At 45.1% G+C, this 7,557-nt stretch overlaps 1 long non-coding RNA gene across 2 annotated transcripts; it reads left to right on the top strand.

Moving 5' to 3' along the window:
* The first annotated feature begins 1,219 nt into the window (after positions 1-1,219).
* Positions 1,220-6,892, top strand: 4931408D14Rik (RIKEN cDNA 4931408D14 gene). 2 transcript variants are annotated; one of them, NR_040298.1, is made up of 4 exons: positions 1,220-1,461; positions 1,580-1,718; positions 3,469-3,649; positions 4,212-6,892. It is a non-coding gene; the product is annotated as an RIKEN cDNA 4931408D14 gene (long non-coding RNA). The 2 variants fall into 2 exon arrangements; NR_040299.1 differs by lacking the exon at positions 3,469-3,649.
* The last annotated feature ends 665 nt before the right edge of the window (positions 6,893-7,557 follow it).

Here is a 7,557-nt window from a genome sequence, read left to right as displayed (position 1 = left end):
TCTGACGCCCTCTTCTGGAGTGTCTGAAGACAGCTACAGTGTACTTACATATAATAAATAAATAAATCTTAAAAAAAAAATATTCAGGTTTCTCTTGAGACATCTTTGACCTATGTGACATTTAGAAATAAATTCATTTTGGTTTGTTTTGGGTGGTGATGTGCCTTTTGTTTTTTGCAATTCTAAGATGGTAAGCCTAGTCTAGTATGACCTTGGACTTTGTGGACTCAAAAAAAAAAAAAATCCTCCTACCTCTGCTGGCAAGTATTTGGGTCTAACAGCATGTGTCACCAGTTTAGAAATATAGCGTGCATTTGTCAAATATTTAGAGGTTTCCCGGCAATGTTTCCACTATTCTTAGTTTAATTTCACTCAACTCCAAGATCATGCATTTGTTTGCTTCCAGATAGTGGCTTGCTAGAGGCCAAGCTTCTAGCTCACAGTCCTGAGTGCTGGGATGAGAGGTGAGTGTTATCATGCCAGATGCCGACGCCTATTTTCTAGGGCTTTTGTTTTTAAGCTTGTTTAAGTGTGGTTTTCAGTCTGGAATGTAACCTCAGCGAATATTTTATCTGAATTTGAGAGTGATGTTCACCCATACTTGTCGGATGAGTGTTCTTCAAATGTCAACAGATCCAGATGACTAACGGCACCGGCTAGGACTGGCTAGGTTCCACTTGGCTTTGTGCATTTTCTCTCTGATAGGTCGATTACTGTCTGGTGCGTTGCTGGAGTATTGAGCGCTAATGGATTGAGCCTTTTTTGTGTTTTTGTTAAATGGTTTTCTGTTCCCTTGGCTATTTTGACTCCCTGCTGTTCAGCTTGATCATATTAATGACTGTAGGTCTTTTTGGACAATAGACTGCGTTTGTTTTGTGTGGTGCTCCTTTTTGCCCCTGGTCGTTTTCCTTGCACCAGCTGGCTCTGTGCCTGGAAGCTCGGAGCTTGCTCTCTTTGAGTCCTATCCCTGAAGTCGCCCATCCTCTGGGAGGCAGACAGACATCTTCAGCCTCTGAGGCTGATTTACAAACAAGAGTTGGATCCACAGAACAGCAGCCCGGAACTAGGGGCAAGGGTCACATGTCCAGTCAGAAAGAACGCCCTCCTTCACCCAAATTGCTCAAAACTGTTGTTGGCTCTTCTTCAAAACTCTTGATGTTTGGCAATACCGTGTGCACTTTGACCATAGCGTCCAGTGCCTTGTTGAGCAGTTTTCAGTAGACTTTCGCTTTGCACAAACATCTTCTCTGAGTGATCCAACACCTCCTGCAGCTCTGGCAAACTCTGGGTCAGCCCGGAGTCCCTCGAAGCTGGAGCTGAGGTCAGAGAAGCCCAGGACAGCCACGAAGCTGTGGGTCCTCGCGCCTAACAACCACGGTTAAGGATTCTGATACGTTACCAAACCGCCACCCAGAAAGGAATTGCAATGTGGACTTCTACAAGAAATCAGAAACAGTAAAGGTAGCCTGAAAGCCACACCGAAATTACCTGCTACCATCCAGGATGCTGAGCAGACAAGGGTTTGTGGGAATGGGGCGTGGCTAGGCGCCTAGGCACTTATGGATTCTCTTCTTTTCAGAACAGCCTTGCTGCCTGCAGGGGTGACTGAGGCCCTGAAGTCCAGAGCTTTGCTGAGTCGTCACTTGGGAGAGTAAATCTCCAATGGTCTGCCCGTGCAGTGAGCATTGTAACCTGTATCACTGTAAATCTTATTTGCAGTGAGTCCTTGTTCATCCCTTCAGTGTGTGTGTGGGGGGGGGGGGCTGGGGGGGGGCGAGGGAGGGCGGCAGAAGTCGTCCTTGGATATTATTTTCCAGGAGCTATCTATCTTGCTCTTGAAACGGTGCTCACAAAGAAGGATAGGCTGGCTGGCCACCAAAGCCTAGGGACTGTCCTGCCTTTGCCTTGCCCGCACTGGGGTTACAAGTGTGTGCTACCAGGCCTGATTTGTGTGTGTGCTAGGGATCAGACATGAATTCTCAATTGACTGACTGACTCCCTCCCCATTCTGCTGTTCAGAGCTTTTAAGTACTCAGCAGGGGAAAAAATTGCAGGTACACCTTGCTGACTTAACCTCTCTCTTTCAATTTCATAAATATATTTATTATTTAAATTGTGTATATGAGTGTGTATTGTGTATGTGTGTATAAAAAAAGAGTATGTGTATATGAGTGAGTATATGAGTAAATGCTTGTGTATGAGTGTGTATATATGTATGAGTATGAATGTATACTGTGTTATGAATATGTGAGAGTATGCATATGTAACTATACATATACACATATGAGTTAGTGTGTATGAATGTGTTATGTGTATTGTGAGTGTGTATATTTAACTATGTGCGTGTATATATATATATATATATATATATATATATATATATATATATATGAATGAGTATATTGTATGAATGAATGTGTATGTGTATGTGTGTACATGTGTATGTGAGAGAGTGTGTGTTTTCTTAAGCCTAAGTCATGTCTCTAACCTTTCTCTGCAGTAGCTTGCTATGTAGTCCAGACTGGTTTTGAATTCAAGGTGATCCTCCTGCCTCAGCTTCCCCAGTGATAGGATTACAGGATGAGGCACAAGGCCTGCCTACTCATTTGGGTTTTCTCGTGTTTGCTGAAAAGCTAACATATATCAGGTTTCGTGCTTCTGTTTCTCCTTGCAGGGCCTGTTTATTCTGAGGTTGACCTTTAAACTTAAATCTCTGCTGTTATGCTAGTGAGGTTTGCGTTGGCAAGTGGAGGTAAATGTCCACATTCATTCTTTGATGACTAATGGGAAACATCTCCAACCTCTTACGCACATTTAATTCACTGTTTAATCTGGTGTCTGGTGCCCTCAGGTCAACACTCAGTTCTGTTGAATTGAAGTAAGAGGGCATCAGCCCTGGGCTCACATACTCAGCTGGTCTTTAATTTTATGCTGTTTGCTGTTGCTATGTTTATCACAAATTCAACATCTCTTTCACATTTTATAAATAGGTGAGGTCATAAAACCTGATCTTTCACACAATCACACTAAATCTGTGTCAAATAGAGTAGGATCGCTCTCTCTCTTTCATGTTTTTGTTAAATATATTTGTGTATTATACACATTAGGAGGGAAAAAACCCAAACCTTTTAAAAGTTTAAAAGAGGGGCTGGAGGGATGGCTCAGCGATTAAGAGCACTGACTGCTCTTTCAAAGGTCCTGAGTTCAATTCCCAGCAACCACATGGTGGCTCACAACCATCTGCAATGTGATCTGATGCTCTCTTCTGATTTGTCTAAAGACAACTACAGTGTACTCATAGACATCAAATAAATAAATAAATAAATAAATAAATAAATCTTTTTTTTTAAAGTTAAAAAAGAAAGCACAAAAATTTATTGGAGCACTCACTGATGGGAGGTTTATGACAATAGATCTTGCATATGGCCTTTGTTCTGCATATCATTCTCATATGGTTTATATTTCCAGCCCAAACAAGTACAGTTAACAAAAGTTAAAGCCAGCCAGGAAGTGGTGGCCCACGCCTTTAATCCCAGCACTCAGGAGGCAGAGGCAGACAGATCTCTTTGGGCCAGTTTGGTCTACAAAGATTGTTCTAGGACAGCCAGGGCTGCACAGAGAAACTCTGTCTCAAAACAAACAAACAAAGGCCAGTATTCCACCCCTGTTTGTGTGTGTTTCCATATGGGCATGTACATATATGTAACCACATAGGCATGTGCATATATGTAACCACATGGGCATGGGCATATATGTAACCACATGTGCATATATGTAACCACATGTGCATGTGCATATATGTAACCACATGGGCATGGGCATATATGTAACTATATGGGCATGGGCATATATGTAACCACATGGGCATGGGCATATATGTTACCACATGGGCATGGGCATATATGTAACCACATGGGCATATATGTAACCACATGGGCATGGGCATATATGCAACCACATGTGCATATATGTAACCACATGGGCATGGGCATATATGTTACCACATGGCATGGGTGCTGCTCAGAGCGCGGTAGAAGGGCCCTCCAGCAGGTTTTCATGTTCCCCTGCCCACCTCAGTCCCTGACAGGCAAGTGGCATAGTGACTGGCTCCTGCCCGGGGCGGGGGACCCAAACTCTGAATTCTTTGTGGCTTACTCATGTCTTGCTCTCTCCTGCTGGGTTACTTTACAGAATCTCCTCTTTTCCAACAGAGGCTGATGGATCAATCAATTGAAAGCTGAGCCCAGCAGGTGAGGGAAAACTCCCGTCTTTGTCATGGCGCGTGTCCACTCCTCAAGGCCATGGAGATTCGGACCGAAGGGTTCCAGAGATCGCGTGGTGAGGCCGTGTGGAGTTTGCCATGCAGGGGAGCTCCCAGCACCAAGCATCTGCCAGCAAAGAGCCCAACTTGAACCTTGGAAAACTGTGTCCTCTCTTCCCAAGTGTTCCACTGAGCCACTGACTTCTCCAGGAGTCATTCAGATTCTAATCGTAACCCTTGAAGCAGCCATTTCTTTCTGTGCTGTGGAAGCTGAACTTGCTAAAGCAGCTAGGATTGGTCCCCTGGTGGTCTTGGCCAGTTCTTGGACAACGAGGCTATAGCCAGGTCCTTAGGCAGAGTCTTGAGCCAGTACAGGTCCATGCTTCCCAGCGGGGATGGATTTCTTTTCGGACATACCTCGTAGAAACTGGTTTGTCTGGAGCTCCATCACTTGTGCTATACTGCCTGGGCAGAGGGAAAGACCACAGGGGAGGCGGTGGCTGTGCCGGGCAGGGAGACCTCACAGCTATTGTGCTCCATGGAACAGCCCAGGCCCTGCCATCCTGCATGGATGTTTTGTTTAGTCAAGGCTGGCTGACCCCAAAGCGGGGAATTATTATTGTAACATGTGTTTGGTGGAAGGGCGATGTTGGGAGACGGTGGGAGGGGAGAGGCGTCTTATTGCTGTCTGGGTGGGTTGGAGCTGGTAGGAGCTTCTACCACTCTCCTCCGCTCTATCTCCTTGTCCCGGGATCCATGCTGTTCCTCTAAGAGAAGCAATGAAAGGTCAACCTCGGGCTGCTGAAAACACGCCCCCTTGAGGTTATCCGACGGCCTAAGCTGTATCCTATGGGATGGGAAAGGTGTGCTGTTGTCGGTGGGATCATCTGAAGGCTGACCCTTCAAGCGCCAGGGTAGCTAGCTGTGCAGCTAGCTCAGAGTTAAAACGAGCTCGGGAGAAGACATAGGAAGCCATTGTCTTGCTGGATTTTCTGGCCCATTAAGAAGTCTGGACTGTAACCTTGAAGACAGGATGTGACCCCCACATAAGTTCCTCACCTTGATGACCCACATGAATCCATCACAGTGCTCTCCAGCGCTCATCTCTCACTGGGACTGAGAATGAAAGAGTTGGTCTTTGAATGTGTTCTCACCATAGCCACATAGGAAGAATGTCGCATCTGTTTGCCACCTCTCTGGCAGGTCCCCTGAATCTGTAGGTCAGAGGGCAGGAATCCACTTGCCAATGCATGTTAAGTACCAGGCTTTGTGCGTCTACACGCGGAGAATGCCAGGCTGCCCCACAAGGTACCCTGCTGGTTGTAAAAGATGGAATTTGCTGTTGAAGTCACAGTTTGCAATCTTGATGTTCACGCCAGCCTCTGAGGGTTTGTCTGCCTTGAAGGCTGTCAGGACAGTGCACTTCTGGTGGCACATTAGACACTACTGTTGGAATTTGCTTCAGGCCTCTGTTTTCTCTCCCACTGCCACGAGGCACCGGGTACCCAAATACCTCTCTTCCACTAGCAGGTTTCATAACAAGGCTGATTTCCCAGTGTCGATCATTTGGATCACTCTTGTTGGGATTGTTGGGGTCTTCATGCATCCTTAGCTCACAGGATGTTCTCTGGATGGTAGAGGCGTGCTTTGCATTGAGGATGCAATGGGTGGACATTGAGAATGCTGGGTTATCTTGGCTGAGGATCTTCAGCAGCTGCCCGTGTGGGGTCTCTCTTTCTCTCAAGCAGATATGGCTGAGGGGCCCTGCAGCTTGTCCAGACCTGCCGGTGGGCCTCAGAGTCAAGGGCACAGGGTGGGGCGGGGAGGTGGGGAGAGTGAGCTTAAGTTTGAGAAAGGTGTGCACTTGTTTCAAGTCACCTCAGGTGAGAGCCGAAGGTTCACCTGGTGAAGTTATCTTTATAGTAGAAATAAACGCACTGCTGGACCAAAAAAAATTTTTTTAAATAATTTTCAAAGGAAAAAGTGATTAAAAGAAAAGAAGTGAAAAGTATAAAAGATTAAAACTAGGGAGAGCTAAGAGGAGCAACAAACCAGACCCAGCCAGGACTCCCAGGGGATTGTAAAATGTTTGCGATTGTAAAACGACAGTTTCATATAAAGTCACTTGCATGGCAAGGCTGGGGTAGTCAGTAATAGAATTCTCAACTGGCCCCTTTGCTTAAAGGAAACTATACAAGGTCCCAAAGGGCTTTTGTTTTTATGTGGGTCCTGATTACCAATACTTACCTTATTAGAAATGACAACCTATAAGATTCTTCAATGGCCTTCTCATCTCTAGTTTGCACAGGGCTCGCAGTGTTTGGCTTTTTTTCCAGAGCTTTATCAGAGCAACTTCGCTTAAGACTCTAAACTCGGGTTTCAGAGTGATGCCGCCATTTAACGGGCATTGGGACAAAACGCCAGAGTAAGCCGTCACTTTAGTGTCAGCCTAAGCACGGAGAGGGTGGTCTCAGCCTGCTCAGTTGCTCTGGAGTAGATTCTTGCTTCTGGAGAACTCTAGAACCTCCTGAGTCAGTCTCAGCATCTTCAATTAAAGCTAAGTGCAAAGGATGGAAATCTTGTTCCCTCAGCCGCCCAGGAGGCTACAAGACCTTGTGTCATTAAAAAAAAAAAAAAAAAAAAAAAAAAAAAAAAAAGTCAGTAGAAATGGTATCTGTAAATTGAGAAAAAAACAAAATTTTTTTTGACTCAACAATGTGTTTTGTTCCTATCTCTCACTCAAGGTGGGACAGTGCATCCAAGTGCTGACTCCTCACCAGGGCCCTTGGCTACTCTCGCAATCATTTTTATTGACGTTTAATATTGATGCTGGTTAGTACCAAGTGTCAGCACATAGTCTGGTGACTATTCACAAGTTGAGCTCACCTAATTTAACTGGCAGGTGCGTCAAGTGTGACACCCACCATGTGGCGTCCCAAGGTCCTTCTTCCTCATCTCCTTCTCTGCAGTGGGTTCTCTTGCCTTGAGAAACGGCACTTGGTTGGTTTAGCTTATTTTTAACATTAGGCACGTAGAGTCACAAATCGAGTAGTTTGTATCTTGTATTTGCTCAATTTTGTCTTTCTTGGGGGGTGGGGGGGTGTTGGTGGCTTGAGGCCTGTATGCCATTTATTATTCTAAATGTTAATTGTGTGCCCCTTAAGTCTGACTATTGGCCATTTAAGTCATTCTCACTTTCTGAATGTTAATCATAGCCCTAAACATTCTTATACATAAAAAGGCATCCTTGTTGAATATATACATTTAGAAGAGAAAATGACAGCGTGTGAGGAGTG

This window comes from Mus musculus, chromosome 19 (genome assembly GCF_000001635.26).
Source record: "Mus musculus strain C57BL/6J chromosome 19, GRCm38.p6 C57BL/6J".
NCBI lineage: Eukaryota > Metazoa > Chordata > Mammalia > Rodentia > Muridae > Mus > Mus musculus.
The sequence above is the reverse complement of the archived record's forward strand: the minus strand, read 5'-3'. Positions and strand labels throughout refer to the sequence as shown.